Consider the following 22,742-nt stretch of genomic DNA (forward strand, 5'->3'; position numbering starts at 1 on the left):
GGTGTTCCCTGAGTAGTCGCCTGGCTCACCTTCTTGCACTGTTAAGATGCCGTGCACATGCACATGCCATCTATTCAGGGATCATTGGCTGCTTTTGCAGAGCAGTGTTTGATCAAAGGCTCCCTCAACCTTTCCACCCACCTGCGGGACACTGCGGCCCATGAGTGGGACAGCAGGACAGTGTACAAATAGCAGGATTGTCCCACTGAAATAGGGACAGTTGGGAGTGATGGCTCCAGGTTGTGCATGATTAGCTCAGACGCAGGGACTGAGCGGAAAAAAATCACAAGATCCATCCACAAAAATGGACTTGTAACATCAAATTAGTCCCTTAGGGGGGATTGATGCTGGGTTAGATATACACCAGTCTGTGTAGCACAAAATACCCAAATTGGTTCTGCGCATGCTCACAAAACAGGTCACACACATGTGCATGCATGCAAATGTGCTCACATCTGATGCTTCCACTGGCATGTGACTGTAGAGGCAGAACAGGGGAGAGAAGGGGCATCTAACATGGGATGAGTACAGGAATGGTGTCTTCACATAACTACAAATAAGTACAAATGCACGATGATGAGGATGACGACAGTTGCCAGAACTAGGTAACCACTTCTGATTGGCTAATTGAGGATTCTCTGCTGAAGATAATAGGTGCTGATTTTCATTGATTGTGAATATATGAAATAATTTTGGCAGCTTCTTTTAGCATGATTAGCTTTTGTACATGAGAAGGAGAGCTGTGCTTGTAAATGTGAGGTTTTTCTTGCATGCAATTGTGATTCTTTCGTGAACACGTTTCACGAATGCATTCAAACTCAACAAGAGCCCCTTAAGACATGACCAAAACAAATCTACTTTTGAGCACACATCATACAATAATAGAAAAGAAAAACTACAGCTGTGTTTAATGATGTACAACAGAATTTTGCTGAAACGTTATAAACTAATAAAGTCTATGTAAAGTTGTAAACCTACCTTTCTTGTTTGGGCAGACCCCTAAAAAAAATGCAACAACATTAAAAAATAATAGAGTACTGAAACATACATGTTACTAGGATTAGTGGCATGATTGCTAACCAATGGCATAACAGTTTACATTTACTTTGTGATGGGAGTAAGGTAGCTACAGTAGTGCCACTTTTGAGTGAAAAGGGGAGCGAATCGGCCGGGCAAAGTGTACGAGACAGGCTGCCATTGCTGACATTTAAATGCTGCGGCAATGGCAACTTGCCCCCTTTGCCGGTAATTGAATTCCTGTCATTGGCTGAAATTTCTGCCAATGAAATATTTACATTCTGTGTTTACTTTCCAGCGCAGGGGCACAGTTAATCATTTTTGTTTCCTGCTAGGGTATTGGATTCATCTTATCTGTGTGTAGTTTGTATGTTCTCACCATGCTTGTGTGGTTTTGCTTTGAGTATTCTAGTTCTGTCGAACAGGGACGAATTAAGAGATGTTTACGCATATCCGCATTGTTTTTGGATCTATGCAACCACAGAAGCTGCACTGAGCATTGGCATTTCCTTGGCTGCTATGCCGCACGCAGGGCTCCAAATTCTGCAGAATGACATGCTGACGGTGTTTGTGGGCGGCGATGAGGCAGCATCAGGCAGCACTGCAGAAAATGGGGGTGAGTCAGCACCGTTTTCTGGGTGTGTTGAAGACAATAGTTGTGTCCGTGGACTCAGCATCACTGGCTTCGGCAGTGTGAATTTCAGGGTCACCCTGAGTAACATGAGTGTTACTTAGATGAGTGATGGTCATGCAGATGATCCGATGAGAAGCCAGCAGGAGGCGTCTATTTATACGAGACGCCTCCTGCTGCATAACATTAACATATTATCACACAGTCGCTGCGTACAAAGAAGTCACATCTATTGCAAAAAGCATCCATCTCTGTATCAGGCCCCCAGTTCAAAAACATACTGATAGGTGGCAAGGACTAATTTGAGTCATTAGATAGAACAACTGAGTGCACCCAAAATAGTTGCCTCGTACTTTGCAATAATGTAAAAGGGACTGCGATGACCGCTGTTTCTCAAAATGTAGGCATGTCGCCTCCATTTTTGGTGGAGTGCAGAAATTTCCTGGCCTCTTGGCACGAGAAGCGGCGGTCACCTTGCATCCAGGCTTGGACTGGCCCACAGGGGTACAGGGGAAACCACCGGTGGGCCCCACTGCCTGAGGGCCCACCTCCTGCTTTAAGGATCAGGTTCTAGACTGTGCACTTGAATTATACATTATACATATGTTACCTTATACTGGACTATGGTGTATTTTCTACAGTGTATTGCTGTTATTAATCTGGTACATTATCATGCATGCAGCAGCAGCTGAATTTACTGTATAGATTTATGAAGGGGCCCAGACGTTGCACTCTCTAATAGTCAAACCAATGAGGTGGCAGGCCACACCCCCTCAGAAGACTGGCCACACCCCTAAACATGGGCCCCAACCACTGCATTCCCCCGGTGGGCCCTACATGCCCCAGTCTGACACTGCTTGCACCAGCCAGCCGTTGGTGTCCTAGGATGGAGCTCGGAACAGTAATGCAAGAAGGAGGTGTCTACTTATACCAGATGCCTCGTGTCACATTACCATATCTGTGCATCACTAGTAAGCAGCAGCGATGCCCCTCCATTCACATCTGCATCATGTTTCTGTAAATTATCACCTCACTTACTTTTACTGAACTTTGCAAGAATAACTCTGAATTTTTCTTTTAGTTTCTTGAACTCTGTTCCTATTATGTTGATAAACTGGTCACCTAGAATCACAAAAGATTATATTTTAAAAGATCATAAGACATACATTTGGGGATGTAGTGTAATAAGAAAAAGTAGTGCTCAGACGTTGGAATACACATTATATTACCTGTATTCAAAATGTAGCATTAAGGCCACTGATAAAGGCATCAGGAAAAACTGCTGAACGTGTCTGCCGAGCAGATTATGGGCCTAATTCAGAGATGGATGGAAATTCAATCCCGCATGCAAGCAGCATTGAATTACTGTCCGATCTCTAGGAAGGGCATGCAGGAGACACCTCAGTAGAAGACACTCCACCTGCATGTAGCTGCGATCCCAGCACTGCAACCAGTGTTGCAAGCTGGGATCCAACATCGTGACCATCGGGAGAAGGAGCTGAGTAAGCCTCAGCTTGCGCAGCTGGCCAACGGAAATGTGGGTTGCGAGGCCATGAAGTCTGCGTGGTGACACACAGAGCCTTGGTTCTCCTCTCCTAGAAAACGGAACTAAGCCCTCCCGCCACCCACTCCCCACCCCCTCACTGCTGCTGCCTGTCAATCAGTCTGTCTGTTATTACCCAGTTTGGTTTTATCACTGTTGTTTCCAATTGTTTTGTTTTATTTTATCACTGTTGTTTCCAATTGTAAATTACAATGGAATTTTTCTGCACTAAAGAAACTCTTAATAAATAAATAAATTAATTCATTATTATTATTATTGTTAATAATAATAATAATAATAATAATAATAATAAATATTTTTAAACTGACTGATAGAAGAGGCTCATAAAAAATGATTGGCAGAGTATTTATTATTATTATTATTATTATTATTATTATTATCGTTAAGACATCAAAATAAAGACTATGGAAATCTCTGCATATTGCAAACTTTATAATCTAATTAGAAGATTGCACATCTGAGACAAGAGGATGGAGTGTAAGGGGAACAGGTAGTAATTATCTGGGCTAAGCCTCTTGGAAGGGCCTGGGCCAGCTGCTGAAGGGGAAAAATATCTCCGTTTGCAGAGCAGGTCGCATTGAAGCATAATATTTGACATTGTTTTAGCCTGGTGGTGGCATGAACATGCCTCCTGGAGTTGGCCACACCCCTTTCTATATCCTACCCCCACAGTAGTCTCAACTCAGCGTATAGGTTTGGACCGTTGTGAGGGTGTAGTATAGGTGGGAGTAGGTAAGGGCTCTAATAAGGAGATGGGTATTTAAGCGTTTAAAGAAATCATGGTGTGGGAGAGTCTAACTGTGTGAGATAGGGATTTCCATAAGTGGGTAGTAGCATTGGAGAACATTTGCAGGAGGAAGTCAGAGGTGGTTATTAGAGTTGAGGCATGACACTGGTCAGAGTTAGATTTAAGATGGCCAGGGGGAGGGTAATCCGAGGAGAGATTTAGGAGTTGTTGTTAACTTCTCGGGTAAGAGTGAATAATTTGAACTAGATTATGATGGACACAGAGACATTTTAACAGAGGAGGGGGCCCCTGTATAGACTCCGGGTGGGCCCCCCACCCCTGCCCGGCGCAGTAGTCTCCAGCATTGTGCCAGAGTCTACTGCGCATGAGCAGGTCTCCGGAAACATGGTGCCTGCCATGTTCCATAGACCAATTTCACTACTGCGCATGTGCGGTGGCCATTTTGGAAGAGATTTTCGCCCCGGCTGCAGCCCCCGATATGGGACTCTGGAAAGGTAAGTATAAAAATATTGGTGCAGTGTGTTCAGTGTGTGTGGTACACATTGCACTCATTACAGAAATGCCAATGAAAGGACACAAAGACATAGGGGTACATTTACTAAGCAGTGATAAGAGCGGAGAAGTGAGCTAGTGGAGAAGTTGCCCATGGCAACCAATCAGCACTGAAGTAAAATCTATAATTTGCATACTATAAAATTATACAGAGCTGCTGATTGGTTGATGGGGTAACGTCTCCACTGGCTCACTTCTCCGCTCTCATCACTTCTTAGTAAATGTACCCCATAGTGTAGTGATTTGTAGAGGAGTGGGGATGTGGAGAGATGCAAAAAGGAGATCAATCTTGCGGTTACAATTAAGGTGGATTGAAGCAGGGATAGGTGGGTGAAGTTAATGCCAGGTGCTGTAAGTGGAGGCTGTACTAGTCAAGGCAGGAGATGAAAGATGAATGTTCAGTATAAGAGTGTTTGTTTCATTTTGGGCAAGAATAGGGCATAGTTGCCATTATGTCAAAAGTAGATGTGAGAGGACTAGGGGGCCTGTTCATGATGAAGCATCCAATCACTCACAAGAGTGAGTAGAGCCAGTGAAGAATACATATATAAATATAATAAAGTATATTTTACAGACAGTACAAGTTTATTAACATTGCAGGGTTTGTGAGCAAAATGGTGAAAATAGGCAAGCAGATGGAGTAATAAGGAATAAATATCTATATATATGAACAATGCAGACACTTGTTAATAATAATTTATATTATAAATACCACGGCAAACACAAGTGCAGCGGGGAGGTAGGCAGGGATATGGGGAGCATGCAGCAGCAGTAGAGCTGGGAGGCAGGATGGATGGAAGCTCCAAGCCACAGCACTATTTCTGTTATTTATACACAGCTTCTTATATAGTGCAGCATATTCCATTGCGCTTTACAATTAGAAGAACAACAGTAATAGAACAAACTGGGCAAAAACAGACAGACAGACATAGAGGTAGGAGGGCCCTGCTTGCAAGCTTGCTATCTATAGACTGCAGAGCAAAGCGGTGAGGGATCTGAATAGATCCCACTGCTACATAAGCAACCGTGTAAACGGTAGCTGTGAAGACATTTGTGTATCTAAGAATGTATGAAGACATTTGTATAGTAACATACTATGGGCCAGATGCATCATCGCTTGGAAAGTAAAATGGAGAGTGTATTAGCCAATCAGCTCCTAACTGACATTTTTCAAACACAGCCTGTGATATGGCAGCTAGGAACTGATTGGCTGGTACTTTTTCACTCTCCATTTTATCACTTTCCAAGCGATGATGCATCTAGCCCATACAGAGTATACAAATGAGGCACACGTTACTACCATACTGCTTTAAATCTGATTAGTTTTCAACAGATCATGAATAAAAAAAAATAAGATTTTACTCACCGGTAAATCTATTTCTCGTAGTCCGTAGTGGATGCTGGGAACTCCGAAAGGACCATGGGGAATAGCGGCTCCGCAGGAGACTGGGCACAACTAAAAGAAAGCTTTTAGACTACCTGGTGTGCACTGGCTCCTCCCAGTATGACCCTCCTCCAAGCCTCAGTTAGGATACTGTGCCCGGAAGAGCTGACACAATAAGGAAGGATTTTGAATCCCGGGTAAGACTCATACCAGGCACACCAATCACACCGTATAACTCGTGATACCATATCCAGTTAACAGTATGAAACATAACTGAGCCTCTCAACAGATGGCTCATAACAATAACCCTTTAGTTAACAATAACTATATACAAGTATTGCAGACAATCTGCACTTGGGATGGGCGCTCAGCATCCACTACGGACTACGAGAAATAGATTTACCGGTGAGTAAAATCTTATTTTCTCTAACGTCCTAGTGGATGCTGGGAACTCCGAAAGGACCATGGGGATTATACCAAAGCTCCCAAACGGGCGGGAGAGTGCGGATGACTCTGCAGCACCGAATGAGAGAACTCAAGGTCCTCCTCAGCCAGGGTATCAAATTTGTAGAATTTAGCAAACGTGTTTGCCCCTGACCAAGTTGCAGCTCGGCAAAGTTGTAAAGCCGAGACCCCTCGGGCAGCCGCCCAAGATGAGCCTACTTTCCTCGTGGAATGGGCTTTTACTGATTTAGGATGCGGCAATTGTGCTACAAATTCAGCGAGCAATAGTCTGCTTAGAAGCAGGAGCACCTATTTTGTTGGGTGCCTACAGGATAAAAAGCGAGTCAGTTTTCCTGACTCCAGCCGTCCTGGAAATATAATTTTTTTAAGGCCCTGACTACGTCCAGTAACTTGGAATCTTCCAAGTCCCTAGTAGCCGCAGGCACTACAATAGGTTGGTTCAAGTGAAAAGCTGAAACCACCTTAGGGAGAAACTGGGGACGAGTCCTCAATTCTGCCCTATCCATATGGAAAATCAGATAAGGGCTTTTACATGACAAAGCCGCCAATTCTGACACACGGCTGGCCGAAGCCAAGGCCAATAACATGGCCGCTTTCCACGTGAGATATTTCAAATCCACAGTTTTAAGTGGCTCAAACCAATGTGATTTCAGGAAACTCAACACCACGTTGAGATCCCAAGGTGCCACAGGAGGCACAAAAGGGGGCTGAATATGTAGCACTCCCTTTACAAATGTCTGAACTCCAGGCAGTGAAGCCAGTTCTTTCTGGAAGAAAATCGACAGAGCCGAAATCTGGACCTTAATGGAACCCAAGTTTAGGCCCATAGTCACTCCTGACTGTAGGAAGTGCAGAAAACGACCCAGCTGAAATTCCTCTGCTGGGGCCTTCCTGGCCTCACACCACGCAACATATTTTCGCCAAATACGGTGATAATGGTTTGTGGTTACTTCTTTCCTGGCTTTTATCAGCGTAGGAATGACTTCCTCCGGAATGCCCTTTTCCTTTAGGATCCGGAATTCAACCGCCATGCCGTCAAACGCAGCCGCAGTAAGTCTTGGAACAGACAGGGCCCCTGCTGTAGCAGATCCTGTCTGAGCGGTAGAGGCCATGGGTCCTCTGATATCATTTCTTGAAGTTCTGGGTACCAAGCTCTTCTTGGCCCATCCGGAACCACGAGTATCGTTCTTACTCCTCGTTTTCTTATTATTCTCAGTACCTTTGGTATGAGAGGCAGAGGAGGGAATACATAAACCGACTGGTACACCCACGGTGTCACTAGAGCGTCCACAGCTATTGCCGGAGGGTCCCTTGACCTGGCGCAATATCTAGTCTTTTGTTTAGGCGGGACGCCATCATGTCCACCTGTGGCCTTTCCCAACAGTTTACCAACAGTTGGCAGACTTCTGGATGAAGTCCCCACTCTCCCGGGTGTAGTCGTGTCTGCTGAGGAAGTCTGCTTCCCAGTTGTCCACTCCCGGAATGAACACTGCTGACAGTGCTAAGACGTGATTTTCCGCCCATCGGAGAATCCTTGTGGCTTCTGCCATCGCCATCCTGCTTCTTGTGCCGCCCTGTCGGTTTACATGGGCGACTGCCGTGATGTTGTCTGATTGGATCAGTACTGGCTGGTTTTGAAGCAGAGGCCTTACCAGACTTAGGGCATTGTAAATGGCCCTCAGTTCCAGAATATTTATGTGTAGGGACGACTCCTGACTTGACCAAAGCCCTTGGAAATTTCTTCCCTGTGTGACTGCCCCCCAGCCTCGAAGGCTGGCATCCGTGGTTACCAGGACCCAGTCCTGTATGCCGAATCTGCGGCCCTCTTGAAGATGAGCACTCTGCAGCCACCACAGTAGAGATTCCCTGGTCCTTGGAGACAGGGTTATCAGCCGATGCATCTGAAGATGCGATCCCGACCACTTGTCCAAGAGGTCCCACTGAAAGGTTCTTGCATGGAACCTGCCGAATGGAATTTTGCTTCGTAAGAAGCTACCATTTTTCCCAGGACTCGTGTGCAGTGATGCACCGATACCTGTTTTGGTTTCAGGAGGTCTCTGACTAGAGATGACAGCTCCTTGGCTTTCTCCTGCGGGAGAAACACTTTTTTCTGTTCTGTGTCCAGAACCATCCCCAGGAACAGTAGGCGTGTGGTAGGAACCAGCTGTGACTTTGGAATGTATAGAATCCATCCGTGCTGTTGTAGCACTTCCCGAGATAGTGCTACTCCGACCAACAACTGCTCCTTGGACCTCGCCTTTATAAGGAGATCGTCCAAGTACGGGATAATTAAAACTCCCTTTTTCGAAGGAGTATCATCATTTCTGCCATTACCTTGGTAAAGACCCTCGGTGCCGTGGACAGTCCAAACGGCAGTGTTTGGAATTGGTAATGGCAATCCTGTACCACAAATCTGAGGTACTCCTGGTGAGGATGGTAAATGGGACATGTAGGTAAGCCTCCTTGATGTCCAGGGATACCATGTAATCCCCCTCCTCCAGGCTTGCAATAACCGCCCTGAGCGATTCCATCTTGAACTTGAATTTTTTTATGTATGTGTTCAAGGATTTCAAATTTAAAATGGGTCTCACCGAACCGTCCGGTTTCGGTACCACAAACAGTGTGGAATAGTAACCCCGTCCTTGTTGAAGTAGGGGCACCTTGACTATCATCTGCTGGGAATACAGCTTGTGAATTTCCTCTAGCACAGCCTCCCTGCCTGAGGGAGTTGTCGGCAAGGCAGATTTGAGGAAACGGCGGGGGGGGAGACGCCTCGAATTCCAGCTTGTACCCCTGAGATACTACTTGAAGGATCCAGGGATCCACCTGTGAGCGAGCCCACTGATCGCTGAAATTTTTGAGGCGGCCCCCCACCGTACCTGGCTACGCCTGTGGAGCCCCCGCGTCATGCGGTGGACTCAGAGGAAGCGGGGGAAGAATTTTGATTCTGGGAACTGGCTGACTGGTGCAGCTTTTTCCCTCTTTCCTCGTCTCTGTGCAAAATGGAAGCGCCTTTTACCCGCTTGCTTTTCTGAAGCCGAAAGGATTGTACCTGATAATACAGTGCTTTCTTAGGCTGTGAGGAAACCTGAGGTAAAAATTTTTTCTTCCCAGCTGTTGCTGTGGATACGAGGTCCCAGAGACCATCCCCAAACAATTCCTCACCCTTATAAGGCTCTATGTGCCTTTTAAAGTCAGCATCACCTGTCCAGTGTCGGGTCTCTAATACCCTCCTGACAGAATGGACATTGCATTAATTCTGGATGCCAGCCGGCAAAATATCCCTCTGTGCATCCCTCATATATAAGACGACGTCTTATGTTCGCAAAATAGTATCCCTGTTTGACAGGGTTACAGACCACGCTGCAGCAGCACTATCTGCAGGTCTCAGTCTAGTACCTGAGTGTGTAAATACAGACTTCAGGATAGCCTCCTGCTTTTTATCAGCAGGTACCTTCAAAGTGGCCGTATCCTAAGACGGCAGTGCCACCTTTTTTGACAAACGTGTGAGTGCCTTATCCACCCTAGGGGATATCTCCCAGCGTAACTTATCCTCTGGCGGGAAAGGGTACGCCATCAGTAACTTTTTAGAAATTACCAGTTTCTTATCGGGGGAACCCACGCTTTTTCACACTTCATTCACTCATTTGATGGGGGAACAAAACACTGCCTGCTTTTTCTCCCCAAACATAAAACCCTTTTTTAGTGGTACTTGGGTTAATGTCAGAAATGTGTAACACATTTTTTATTGCCGGGATCATGTAACGGATGTTCCTAGTGGATTGTGTATATGTCTCAACCTCGTCGACACTGGAGTCAGACTCCGTGTCGACATCTGTGTCTGCCATCTGAGGGAGCGGGTGTTTTTGAGCCCCTGATGGCCTTTGAGACGCCTGGGCAGGCGCGGGCTGAGAAGCCGGCTGTCCCATAGCTGTTACGTCATCCAGCCTTTTCTGTAAGGAGTTGACACTGTCGGTTTATACCTTCCACCTATCCATCCACTCTGGTATCGGCCCCACAGGGGGCGACATCACATTTATCGGCATCTGCTCTGCCATCACATAAGCCTCCTCATCAAACGTGTCGACACAGCCGTACCGACACACCGCACACACACAGGGAATGCTCTGACTGAGGACAGGACCCCACACAGCCCTTTGGGGAGACAGAGAGAGAGAGTATGCCAGCACACACCAGAGCGCTATATAATTTAGGGATTAACACTATATTGAGTGAATTTTTCCCAATAGCTGCTTGTATATACAATATTGCGCCTAAATTTAGTGCCCCCCCTCTCTTTTTAACCCTTTGAGCCTGCAAACTACAGGGGAGAGCCTGGGGAGCTGTCTTCCAGCTGCACTGTGAAGAGAAAATGGCGCCAGTGTGCTGAGGGAGATAGCTCCGCCCCTTTTTTGCGGACTTTTCTCCCGCTTTTTTATGGATTCTGGCAGGGGTATTTATCACATATATAGCCTCTGGGGCTATATATTGTGATATATTTGCCAGCCAAGGTGTTTTTATTGCTGCTCAGGGCGCCCCCCCCCCAGCGCCCTGCACCCTCAGTGACCGGAGTGTGAAGTGTGCATAAGGAGCAATGGAGTGCTGTGCGCTACCTTGGTGAAGACTGATGTCTTCTGCCGCCGATTTTCCGGACCTCTTCTTGCTTCTTGCTCTGCAAGGGGGACGGCGGCGCGGCTCCGGGAACGAACACCAAGGCCAGTTCCATGCGGTCGATCCCTCTGGAGCTAATGGTGTCCAGTAGCCTAAGAAGCCCAAGCTAGCTGCAAGCAGGTAGGTTCGCTTCTTCTCCCCTTAGTCCCTCGATGCAGTGAGCCTGTTGCCAGCAGGTCTCACTGTAAAATAAAAAAACTAAAATAAACTTTCTTTCTAGGAGCTCAGGAGAGCCCCTAGTGTGCATCCAGCTCGGCCGGGCACAGAAATCTAACTGAGGCTTGGAGGAGGGTCATAGTGGGAGGAGCCAGTGCACACCAGGTAGTCTAAAAGCTTTCTTTTAGTTGTGCCCAGTCTCCTGCGGAGCCGCTATTCCCCATGGTCCTTTCGGAGTTCCCAGCATCCACTAGGACGTTAGAGAAAAAAGATTACTTCACACACATTAAAATAGAAGAGAAGTACAACTCAGAGGCTTGTGCCAGAGAGAGATCCCCCCCCCCCCCATTTTTCCAATAGGGACATAAGGATCATGCCTTGTGGGGAAGGGGCATTACAAGATTGGTCCCAGAGAAAGCCCATGCCATGATGCCCCTTCCCACATGTTACAGTATATATATTATATATAATATATTATAATATATTATATATAAATAATAGAGATGAGCGGATTCGGTTTTACTCGGTTCTCAAAACCGAATCTTATTGGCTATCCAAAACACGTGACATCCGTGAGCCTAATACACACACATTTATAGACCACTGCAAGAAAATGGATTTGAAACAAATCCTCTTTATACCACATTCATGCACTTAACTTGAGAGCTCATTGTTATTCAGTTATAATACCCTTTATTAAATAAAACATTTCAATATATTGCCATATCCGGGATTCAAACCTATAACCTGCTGAATTCTAAACACACTACTCAATGAGCTATGTGATTCTGCATAAAAACTATGAACACTATATGAGTCTATTGGTACTTCAGGATTGCAATTGAGCAGATCTGTGTAGTGTGCAGCCACACATCCAATCTCTTGCAGCCACATACTACATAGATCTGCTCAGCGCAATGCTGATCACTCCTTCACAAAGTACAAGGTAAGCTTCAAATAGTAGGTAATTCTCTAGATTAGAATTATCTACCTTCCTATGCAAGGGCAGATAGCTCAATGAATACATTGTCTGACTCCAATGCCACAGGCAATGGGTTTGAATCCCGGGTATGTCAGCATCTTGAAATGTAATAAAGGTCAGTGTGACTGACTAACAAAGAATCTCATGTTGAGTTCAAGAATGTTGTATAGGTATTAGCGATAGAAGGGCTCAGGGTAGGAGACAAGGGCTGTCAGGAGATGCTGGGCTTCAAAAAGGAGGGAAGCTGCAAGTGAAAGTAATTGAAAGAGATAAATGACAAGTGCTGCCAACAGCGCCCCCTACCCTGCAGCGCTATGTGCGGTGCCCCTTCTGCACACACCTAGTTATGGCCCTGGTACAAACATTGATAGGATTGGCTTGAATAAGTGAATCGTAATATGTTTAGTCAGTTGGCCACAATGTGAGATATTCACATCAGGTAGTGTAGTCACTAGTTTACTATTAATAACTACAGAGGAATTCCTCAGTCACAAATAAATATACATAGATATAAATAGTACCTTTAAAGCTGCTTTCTTCAATCAGTTCCACACATTGCCTGTATGCTTCTGTAATTTCAAAAATAGCCTGCCTATCTAGGAAAAAAACATGGAATACAAAAGATAAGTTGATTTGATGGCAAATTGACAAAAGTTCTTCCCATTTGGTCTGTGCGAGAAAAACATCTAGAAATGATGAAAGCACTTTGCCCCTAGAAACCCCTAGAAACCTGGACCTTTTTTCCTCCTTTAACCAACAATTACCTGTTGAAAATATACTTAAAATTGCTGAGTGGGGCCAATTCAGACCCCGAAAGGATCTGCATCCTGATGCACAAAGTACCAATCAGTGATTGACAGTCTGATGCTATTTGGGGTCAGTGTCGGCCTCTGTTTGTGAAAATGGAGGTGTGTCACCATCATTTAGGGGGAGGGAAGAGGCCAGGATCACTGTCCTTGCCTTTTACAAGGATCTGCAACAGACGGCTTGTGCGATCCCCATGGTACCGCAAGCCGCCCAATGGTGTCGCAGTGATCCAGTGATACGTCCTAAGACGCAGAACGGATCACTAAAGCAGCAGGAGATGCCTCCTGCTTGTAATAGACGCTGTCTGCTTGTAATAGACACCTCCCGCTGCATTACCATACAGCGCTGTCACTGTGTGTACAGCCTGTTGCTGCATTTAGCAGCAAGGAACAATTTGCAGTTCTTTTTTTTTTATACAAACGTTTTTTAAATAATAATAAATTGCCTAAATAAAAAAGTTGCTAAAAAAATCTCATGTAAAAATGAATTAGGACATTAGTACAGTAGGACCTTTCCTGCATGCTCAGGAGAGGCATCAAATATGCTCCAGAATTTTCCATGTGGATGCACACAGGCTCTCTTTCAGCCAGAAAAACATAGCACTCCATAGCTTACTGTATATAGGACCTGATTCAGACTTACACGCTAATCCCATGATTAGCATACAAGTGCGATGGTGGGGTCACTGTGCATGTACAGGACCAGTTCTGCACATGTGCACAACAGGTCCTGCGTGTTTCCACACAGTGCCATCATAAGCCCCAGCCTGACTGACAGGCTGAGGGCGTTTGGGGCCGTTAAGTGGTGGCGATCGGTTCCATTCCTCAAAACAGAGGTGTGATGCCTCTGTTTTGTGGGAGCGCCAAAGCCAGTGTCTGCTTCTGGTGACACAGATTTACTGACCTCGGCTATGGATTCGAGACAAAAGTTTACTCAGATGACCGATAGTCCTGCAGAGAGGATATGTTTATGATCCCAGCGGTCGGGATCCCGGTGGTCAGCATAGTGATGCTGGGATCCCAGATGCCAGAATGCCGACAAGGGGGGCCAGGACTATTCCAACTCGTGGGTGTCCACGACACCCATAGATTGGGAATAGAACCTGTGGCGAACGCAGCGAGCCAATGAACCCGCAGTGTGGTGAGCGTAGCGCGCCCGCAAGAGTCTTCATTGCGCTCGCTCCCCTGTCAGCATTCTGTTGGCTGGGATCCCAGCATCGGTATGCTCACCACCAGGATCGTGACTGCCGGTCACCCGTACCCAACCCCCACAGTGTAATCATGGAAACAGACAGGAAGCGTCTATTTATATGTTGCATTGGTATATTAGCTTACAGTATTACACAGCCACTTGCCTGCGGCTGTGCAATATTGTACAAATTTGGATCAAGTCCATAGTGACATACAGCTATAGAATGGTAATTTTAATTATGAGTTCAAGGTTAGAAGTTTGGGTGTACTTTTAGGTAAATTTCATAGTTTTGAATTAGTTTACGGGCATCACTTTACCAAGTGGGGTCCATATAATTGGTATAAACATATGTGGATGGCGGGGCCATCCACATATGTAATAACATACGTAATTTTTTACCCCGTAGGGGCGGAGCGTACCTCCGTCCCTACAACTGTTGGTAGGCAGGGGTAGTGGCAGAAGGTCGACCCCTGTCCTTGGATTTTTTGATTTTCAATGTCCGGGAAGGAGGCAGGAGGCCGATCCCGGAACATCTGGGGCAGAAGGCTCCCTCACACATATGTTTTTATCGCTAGCTTTTTCTGTATTATGATGTCGATCACCCATGTTACGTTTATCATGTTTAACCGTTCTTCTCCCCGCCACCTTAGTTAGAGAGGGAAGTCTACATTTTAGTTTTAGTATTTAATAGGCCTTCCTCTCAGTCAGAAAATAAAAGCTGACCCCTTTCACGTCAATTACAGTTGTTGTGTCTTTATTTTATAAGATAAGTGTGCTTGAGTGGCGCGTGGATGCATCTGACGTGTGAGGGTTATGGTGTTTTCCTGTCATAACGGAGAGCTTTAGCTGTAGTGCTCTAAAGACACGGAAATAGATGATTGATAAACCAACAATAGGGGCACAAATATTATATACTAAAGATCATATATATTAAAAAGGACAGTATTTATTAACTATTAGCCAAATAGCATTAATTAATAATAGCTTATACCACAATGACATTCACATAATAAACACATATACAATGTAACAGTAAAAGATATGAAGCAATATTACTTAATCACTTCTGCAGTCGCTGACTATTAACTTGCATATCTAGTACCGGATAGATTATACCATATGATTACGGTGATCCTTATTTGAATCAGCAAGTAAATGTTGATAGGGCCGAATTAGTATTGGTTTCAGTTTTAAGATATAACAGTCAGACCAAAACATATTACGAAAAACATACTAAATACACAAACTGAGAGTCCGGGCTGTATGCGGGTCAGTACTACTGGGGGCATTACAGGGGGCACTACTAATGGGGGCAAAACTATAAGGGGGCACTACTACAGGGGGTGTTACTACTGGGGGCAATACTGCTAGAGGCATTACTACTGGGGGTACTACTAATGGGGGCAATTCTACAGGTCGCACTACTACAGGGGGCATTACTACTGGGGGCACTACAACAGGGGGCATTACTATTGGGGGCATTACATAGGGGGCACTGCAAAAGGGGTATTACTCCTGGGAGCATTAGGGGCACTGCATAAGGGGCACCACTACTATGGGCTCTACATAAGGGGCACTACCACTGTGGGCATAGCATAAGGGGAACTACCACCACAGTGGGGAATTGCATAAGGGTCACCACTGCTGCGGGTATTATGTGTAGTAGTGGCACTACTACTGTGGGCATTATGCATAAGTGGCACTAATGTGGGCATTGTGTATAAGGGGCACTAATGTAGTGTAAAGCGAGTTGCGTAATTTGAATTGGGGATACTATTATGTGACCACGTCCCTCTCTTTTTGAGGCCATGCCCCTTTTTAGACCACATCTCTTTTGTGGAGCTATCCCTTTATTTAATATGCACTGGGGGGGGGGGGGGGGGAGGGGGGAGTTCCACCACATCTCTAGGGCCACTTTAAGCACTGACTCCAACCTCAGAGGATGACAGTTTGAGGCCGACCTGGGATACATGCTGCCGTTCCAGTAATGCTGTGCCTGACAGATCTTGTAACACTGCTGGTGAGAGTTGGTAGTAATAGTCGAATCCCCAGCTGTTCTTTAATGGTATACCAGTGTAACATAGTGGCCAGTCAGAAAATGAATCACACTGTGCTGCAGTGATAAAGCTTTTCAGCTGGACTTGGTAAAAGCATATGTCACCACTGGTAATCAGAGTATATGTGAACAATCTAATCAATCAATCAATCAATCAATCAATCAATCAATCAATCAAGTAGTTGGTAATGCGGCAACTTGGTACCAGTATCCACTGTAAAAACAGTCCATAAAAAAGCAGACTAACATGTTTCTCCATCTAATCCAATATCAGTTTCTTCAGGGGAAAATGCTCTAAAGAACTCTCATGTGGCAAAAGAACAATGTTTTCAACTGAATTTATTGCATCACTAAATAAGCTTGTTAGTGTAATACCCCTTTTACACGTAGAAACGCGGGTCGCAGCCGGGAGCCTGACACAGGTGCTACCCGGCTGTGACCCGCGTCAGCCCCCTTTCCAGCAGTCACCAACCCCAGCATAATGCCGGGTTGGTGACGTTGCCGGTGACGCGGCGGGAGCGGCGCTGGGAGATCCATAAACTGTGAACGGGAGCCGGGTCGCATCGACCCGGCTTCTGTTTACACAGCACAGCTTGCTGGGTTGAACCCGTGTTCAACCCTGCAAGCTACCGGAGTTGGAATACCGGGTCAGTCGACCCGGATTATTCCAACTCGTCCCTTTTAAACCAACCAGCAACACGGGTTATGCGCGTCCATGTTCAATAACCCGTGTTATACGGTGGTTGGTTTAAAAGGGGTATAAGACAGAAATGCATCCTTCTAAAATGCCATATGAAACAGGCCTAAAACAGTAACTATTTGTAATCTGATCATAATCACCTTAAAAAGCTGTTTAACGTAATAAAAATATAAAGGTGGCACACATTGGGGGAAATATGTAGTGTACTTTTGGCAATACGAAAATATTCTAATTACCTAGAAACATTTCGTCAATCTCTTCCATTACATTTTTGGAAGCAGCAACTGCAAATTGTTTAAGTTTGGTATATGCTCCTTCATCTTCCTCGTGTTCATTTTTCACTAAATATTTAAAGATTTGCATGAAGTTTTTTCCTGTACTGTCGCATTTCACACAGCACAAAATATGAGTAGCAAATATCACCAGTAAAAGGAATGCACTCCATGTTATTTTCTGTAACGTTCCTGCCATCCTTGCTCATTTAGTTTTCAGTATTCCCATATTCCGGACAGGTTTTTGTTTTCACTGACTGCATGTTGCGAATAAGGCAGTTGTTGAACTTGAAATGATCCTATCTCTGTTTCATACTCCATGTGTCCAGTACAATATCATTTCAGTCTAGTGGGACACAGTCTATGTGCGTGACATCACAGTGACATCACAAACCTGCATTCTGTTACTGGTTCAGAAGTCAGACATGTACACAAACCATTTAGAGGACTTCCAACATAACTGGGGGAGTCAACAGTTATGTTTTCAAAAATATTTTTTAACTTGGTTTAAAAAATATTTTCATAGTAAGGGTTGAGACTCTCATATCCAAAAATCGGTTGTCTAAAATGATAGAGGAATCCAACATTTTTAGAGCGGACTGAGATAGTGACACCTTTGCTTTCTATAGGTTCAGTGTATACAAACTTTATTGTAAAAAATTACCTTCAGGCTAGGTGTATAAGGTATATATGAAACTTAAATTCATATTGTGTTTAGACTTGGGTTTCATTCCCAAGGTATCTCATTGTGGTAGGCAATGAGGGTTTTACCTATGAGCTGCCCCCCAAGGTAAAATCTGCCACCACAATCAGTGTCAGGGAAGCCAGATGCAGTCCGCAATTGCACTGTCTTCACTGTGACTTTCAGTGACTTCCTATTGGAAGTCCTACCTGTCAGTCACAGACACACAAGGCAGAACCATTGGGAGGTGCTTCTTCCTTCTGGGACTGCCAAACCAGGCTGTAATAAGCAGAGAGCTGGATTCCTGTAGAAAGCCAATCCCTACCTGATCGTCAGCCCTATCCAGCCTCTATGGGCTGTTGCCGATGCAGTCCATAGAATCTGGGGATTTGCGCATGCGCGTTCGCACTGCGGCATCTGTGCATGTGCTGATCCCAGTACCTGTCAGATCCATTGCAGAGGTGCCGGGACCCGGGCTTCCTGTTTCCTCTCCCGTCCGCGGGCACGGGGGTAGCAGCAGCCCCCCTACCTAAGGTAAGTAGGAGCCGCCGCTGATGGCGGGCAAATATTCCAAAATACAAAAAAAAATTCCAAAATACAAAATACATCTGGTCCCAAGCATTTCAGATACGGGAGACTCAACCTGTATAAGAAAAAAATCTGTTCTTCAGTAACCTGTTATCCCGAAACTTCCCATAATCATCTACAAAATAAATTGATATGGTGCTGCAAGGAGTCTGTAGCACCTAAGTACATAAACAAATACTGTGCAAACAAAACAGGAAAAAAGTGCAAAAAATGTACAGTATAAAACATTGCAGAACATTGGATGAAAGTTATATAATAAACATTGCTGTATACCCAGTCATAATCCTCAAAAAACTGCACCGGCTGAACCCAAAGGTTTGGTGCCACTGTTGGCAGTGGGGAGGAGGTGATGTATAGGTGAGGGTAGGAAAAGCACATGAGGCACTGTACATACTATAAATAAATAAATAAATAAATAATCCATATTTATGCACGTGATGCCTATGAGGCAATATGTTAAACAATGGGGAATACCAGAAATTGTGCATGGAAAAGACAAGGATCGTTTTAAATGTATTTTAGTATATTTTAAGTAATGTACCCCAAAGTATGGAAAAGCTCTTTATTGGGAGTACATCTTTCTGATATAGATCCTGTTCCTGTATAACATTTTCTTTATAATATAAATGTGTAAATTTTTTGGGGGAAACAAAAGTTTTTTTGTTAAAAAGTAAAATTTGAAAACACAGTTTTAGCAATTCTTTATTTTTTCATTTAGATTTTTGCAAGTTCATTTCCAGAGTCTAATATTCCAAACCCCTACTTACTTAGATATAGTAGCATAAGATCTGAGTTTTGATTACCTTTGATTATTAATATATTTTTATGCAGCAATTTCACATATTACAACATGGCTTATTGGACAGAAGAGCAGAAAGAAGGCTAAGGGTAAATACACATATGGAGGGTGATTCTCCAGAAAGTGAACATAAAGTCCCGTGCATCACACACTTTTTTTTTGTTCCGCTTTAAACTGGTCTGTTAAGAAGTTGTTCTTATACAGTATGCATTGGCATTTCTATAATGGGCGCACACATTTTAATACTTACCTTTCCGGAGTCCAGTGCCGGGAGCTGTGATCTCGCTGGAAATCACAGCCAAAATGGCCACTGCACATGCACGGTAGCCAAATTGGTCTCCAGATCATGGCGGGCGCCATGTTTCCAGAGACCTGCGCATGCGCAGTAGACTCCGGCACAGTGCCGGAGACTACAGTACCGTGCAGAGGAGGGGGCCCACCCGGAGGTGCACACGGGCTTCCTCCTCTGTAGAAACGCCCCTGACAGTATGAAAATTAATTGCTTAGTAGCAATGCCTTACCCTATAACTTAAGACCCACTAAAGTCTTGTTATTTTGGAGAAGTATGTTGTTTGAATTTGTGTAGCTGTCCCATGCATCACGGAGAATCGCTCATAACTGCACAGTCACAGTACTTCAAAAACAATATGATAATAAGGGGCGTGACCTATCTAGTAATGGAATAATATACCCCTCACTGGAGCCTCTGGGCTGCAATTTAGCTGATGAAATCAACTAATTTAGCTGAGATTTACTGTATCTGCTAAAAGCTAGCTCCATGGCAGTTCCAGACCTCTAGTTTAGCACAGATAACTAGACTTACTGTATCACTCACCATTGTTTCAGCGAAAAAATATCTCTTTGTGATTCTTTGGGGTTGATCTCATTACCCGCTGATTTTGGGCTGAATTCACACCAAAGTGCTCGGACCCCTATGTGGCAGCGAGCACTTTTTTGCGAATTCGGACTGCCATAAATTGTGCCAGCTGCCGCGATGATTCGCACCCGCGAAATCATTGCGACTAATAGGATCGACCCCATTCTCTCCAAGTAAAGAGCCTTTTAGCACAGAGCTGGATAGCACATGATTGCACATTAGCGTGAGTCAAAGGGGCTAATAAATTACCTGCAAGTGCCACTGAATCGGCCCCTAAATCCAATCAGAGTGAACCTCCTTTTTAAATATCAGAAATGTATGAATAGGTACAGTAAGTTCATACACACAGGACTGCCAGGAAATTGGATGTGCTCCAGTACTGAGGGGGCAGGACCACTGGAGAGTGCTAGGCCATGCCTGTAGTATATACCTCCCAACTGTCCTGATTTGCGCAGGACAGTTCCGTCTTTTGGGCACTGTCCCGCTGTCCCACCCACAGTGTCCTGCGGTAGGGAAGGGTGGGGCAGTTAGAGGACCCCTGTCACGTACTGCTCTGCTGAATAGATGATGTGCACAGGCATACAGCATCTATTCACAGAAGAATAGGAAGAGTGGGCATGGCGAGCGGCTCCCAGAAAGCTGGACATGCTCTTACAGTGATGAAAACGGGAGGTGTGGCTTGCGATTGCGACATTCCTGTGAAGCCATGCCCCCTATCCATGCTTCAGCACAGATGGTTAAATCAAAATACCTGAGGTATGAAGTCACCTGTGCTCATGTATGGCTCTCCTTAAAACCTGTTAGTGTGCCAGCTGCGACCGGGTCAGTACTGCACATGCGTGGGGGCCGTAATGTGCATGCGCGTCGTTGCCCGACAACGGACGTCGCCGGGCAACGACGAAGGGAACGAAGAAAGTGATCGCAGCGGCGATCGCTTAAAGATTGACAGGCGGTGGGCGTTCCTGGGCGGCAACACAGCGTTCGGATCCGTTTTCTGGGAGTGGTAAGAAAAATGCAGGCGTGTTTGAAGAAACGCAGGTATGTCCAGGGCCGGTGTTTGACGTCAGAGCCAGGACCGAACAGGCTGAAAACGTTGCAGCTGGTAAGTATGTCTAGATCAGGCATTCCCAAGTACCAGTAGCGGATCTTGCCACGGGCAAGCAGGACTTTTGCCCGGGGCGCCGCCTTCCGGAGGGCGCCGCACCATGGCAAGATCCGCTGCTGCTGTGGTGCCCCCCGCTGCCGCTGCCCGCTGTCCCGCTGTCCAGGTGAAGGGAAACTAGACGCTACGCGTCTAGTTTCCCTTCGTGGGCTGCCCGCTGTGAAGGGAAACTAGACGCTACACGTCTACTTTCCCTTCCTGGAGAGGACCTTAACTGTAATGATGTGCGGTGCGCATTGACGTCATCGCGCACCGCACAGCAAAGGTCCTCTCCACAAAGGGAACTAGACGCTTAGCACATCCTACTACAGTACAGGGGGCGTAACTGACCACGCCCCTGTATGAAGCCACGCCCCCTAATGCCGCCCGGGGCGCAAGAAGCCCCGGAACCGGCCCTGCCAACTACGGTCCTCAAGGCACACCAACAGTGTAGGTTTTCGTGATATCCAGGCTGCAGCACAGATGGTTAAATCAAAATAACCGAGCTACTAATTAAGTCCTCTGTGCTGAAGCCTGGATATCACTAAAACCTGCACTGTTGGTGTGCCTTGAGGACCGTGGTTGGGAATGCCTGGTCTAGACCTACTTAGAAACTGCACATTTTTTTTTTCAAATAGCAAGGCTGCACAAGCGATTGCAGCCTTGCTATGGGAAAAAAAACCCACCCCCATAGGCGGAGTATAGTTGATCGCATGGGCTGCAAAAAGCAGCTTTGTGCGATCAACTCGTAATCAGGCCCCCTGTTTGGGAACCCCTACCATAGAGAGACCTGGGTATAAAGCTCTGTCCCCCCCAACCCACACACACACTTAGATATCAGAGCTCAGCTGGTATCTGATTTCTGATATTTGTATGTAAAAATTGAGTGCAGGGGATAGGAAAGACAGAGGGTTTCCAAAAATATAAAATTTTAAAAAGTAGCGCTGCATTTTGTTTTTGGAGTAAATGCAACGAATGATGAAGAAACAAAAATGTCACATGGTAGACTACATACACACTGCATGGAGACTGTGGCAGACATCACTCCAGTAAATAAGGTACAGTAAGTAAAAGTGTAATGTGGGGACTAACCTGCTGTGGGGGGTCATGTAATTGTGCAGGAGAGCATGTTGGTGATGTGTGGCATATTGGTGTGCTGGGGGGCATGTTGGTGAGCTGTGTGGCATATTGGTGTGCAGGAGAGCATATTTATGTATCAGGAGAGCATCTTGATGTCCTGGGAGAGCATGTTGGTGTGCTATAGGGGCATGTTGGTGCGCAAAGAGGGACATCTCGATGTGCTGGAAGAGAATGCTGGTGTGCTGGGGGGCAGGTTAATATGCAGGGTGCATGTTGATGTGCAGTGACAGCATATTAATATTAGAGATGAGCGGGTTCGGTTCCTCTGAATCCGAACCCGCCCGAACTTCATGTTTTTTTTCACGGGTCCGAGCGACTC

At 45.5% G+C, this 22,742-nt stretch overlaps 1 protein-coding gene across 7 annotated transcripts in view; it reads right to left on the reverse strand.

Annotated features, from left to right (window-relative positions):
- IZUMO1 (izumo sperm-oocyte fusion 1) overlaps positions 1-22,742 on the reverse strand; it is a 393,444-nt gene that overhangs the window by 196,538 nt on the left and 174,164 nt on the right. For all 7 annotated transcript variants that reach the window (XM_063942733.1, XM_063942731.1, XM_063942732.1 and 4 more), the window contains 3 exons: positions 12,692-12,766; positions 2,687-2,770; positions 979-999 (listed from right to left, as the gene is read on the reverse strand). The gene's annotated coding sequence lies outside the window, so the exon portion shown is untranslated. The remainder of the gene's footprint in view (positions 1-978; positions 1,000-2,686; positions 2,771-12,691; positions 12,767-22,742) is intronic.

The sequence above is a fragment of the Pseudophryne corroboree genome, chromosome 10, assembly GCF_028390025.1.
Source record: "Pseudophryne corroboree isolate aPseCor3 chromosome 10, aPseCor3.hap2, whole genome shotgun sequence".
In the NCBI taxonomy this organism is placed as follows: domain Eukaryota; kingdom Metazoa; phylum Chordata; class Amphibia; order Anura; family Myobatrachidae; genus Pseudophryne; species Pseudophryne corroboree.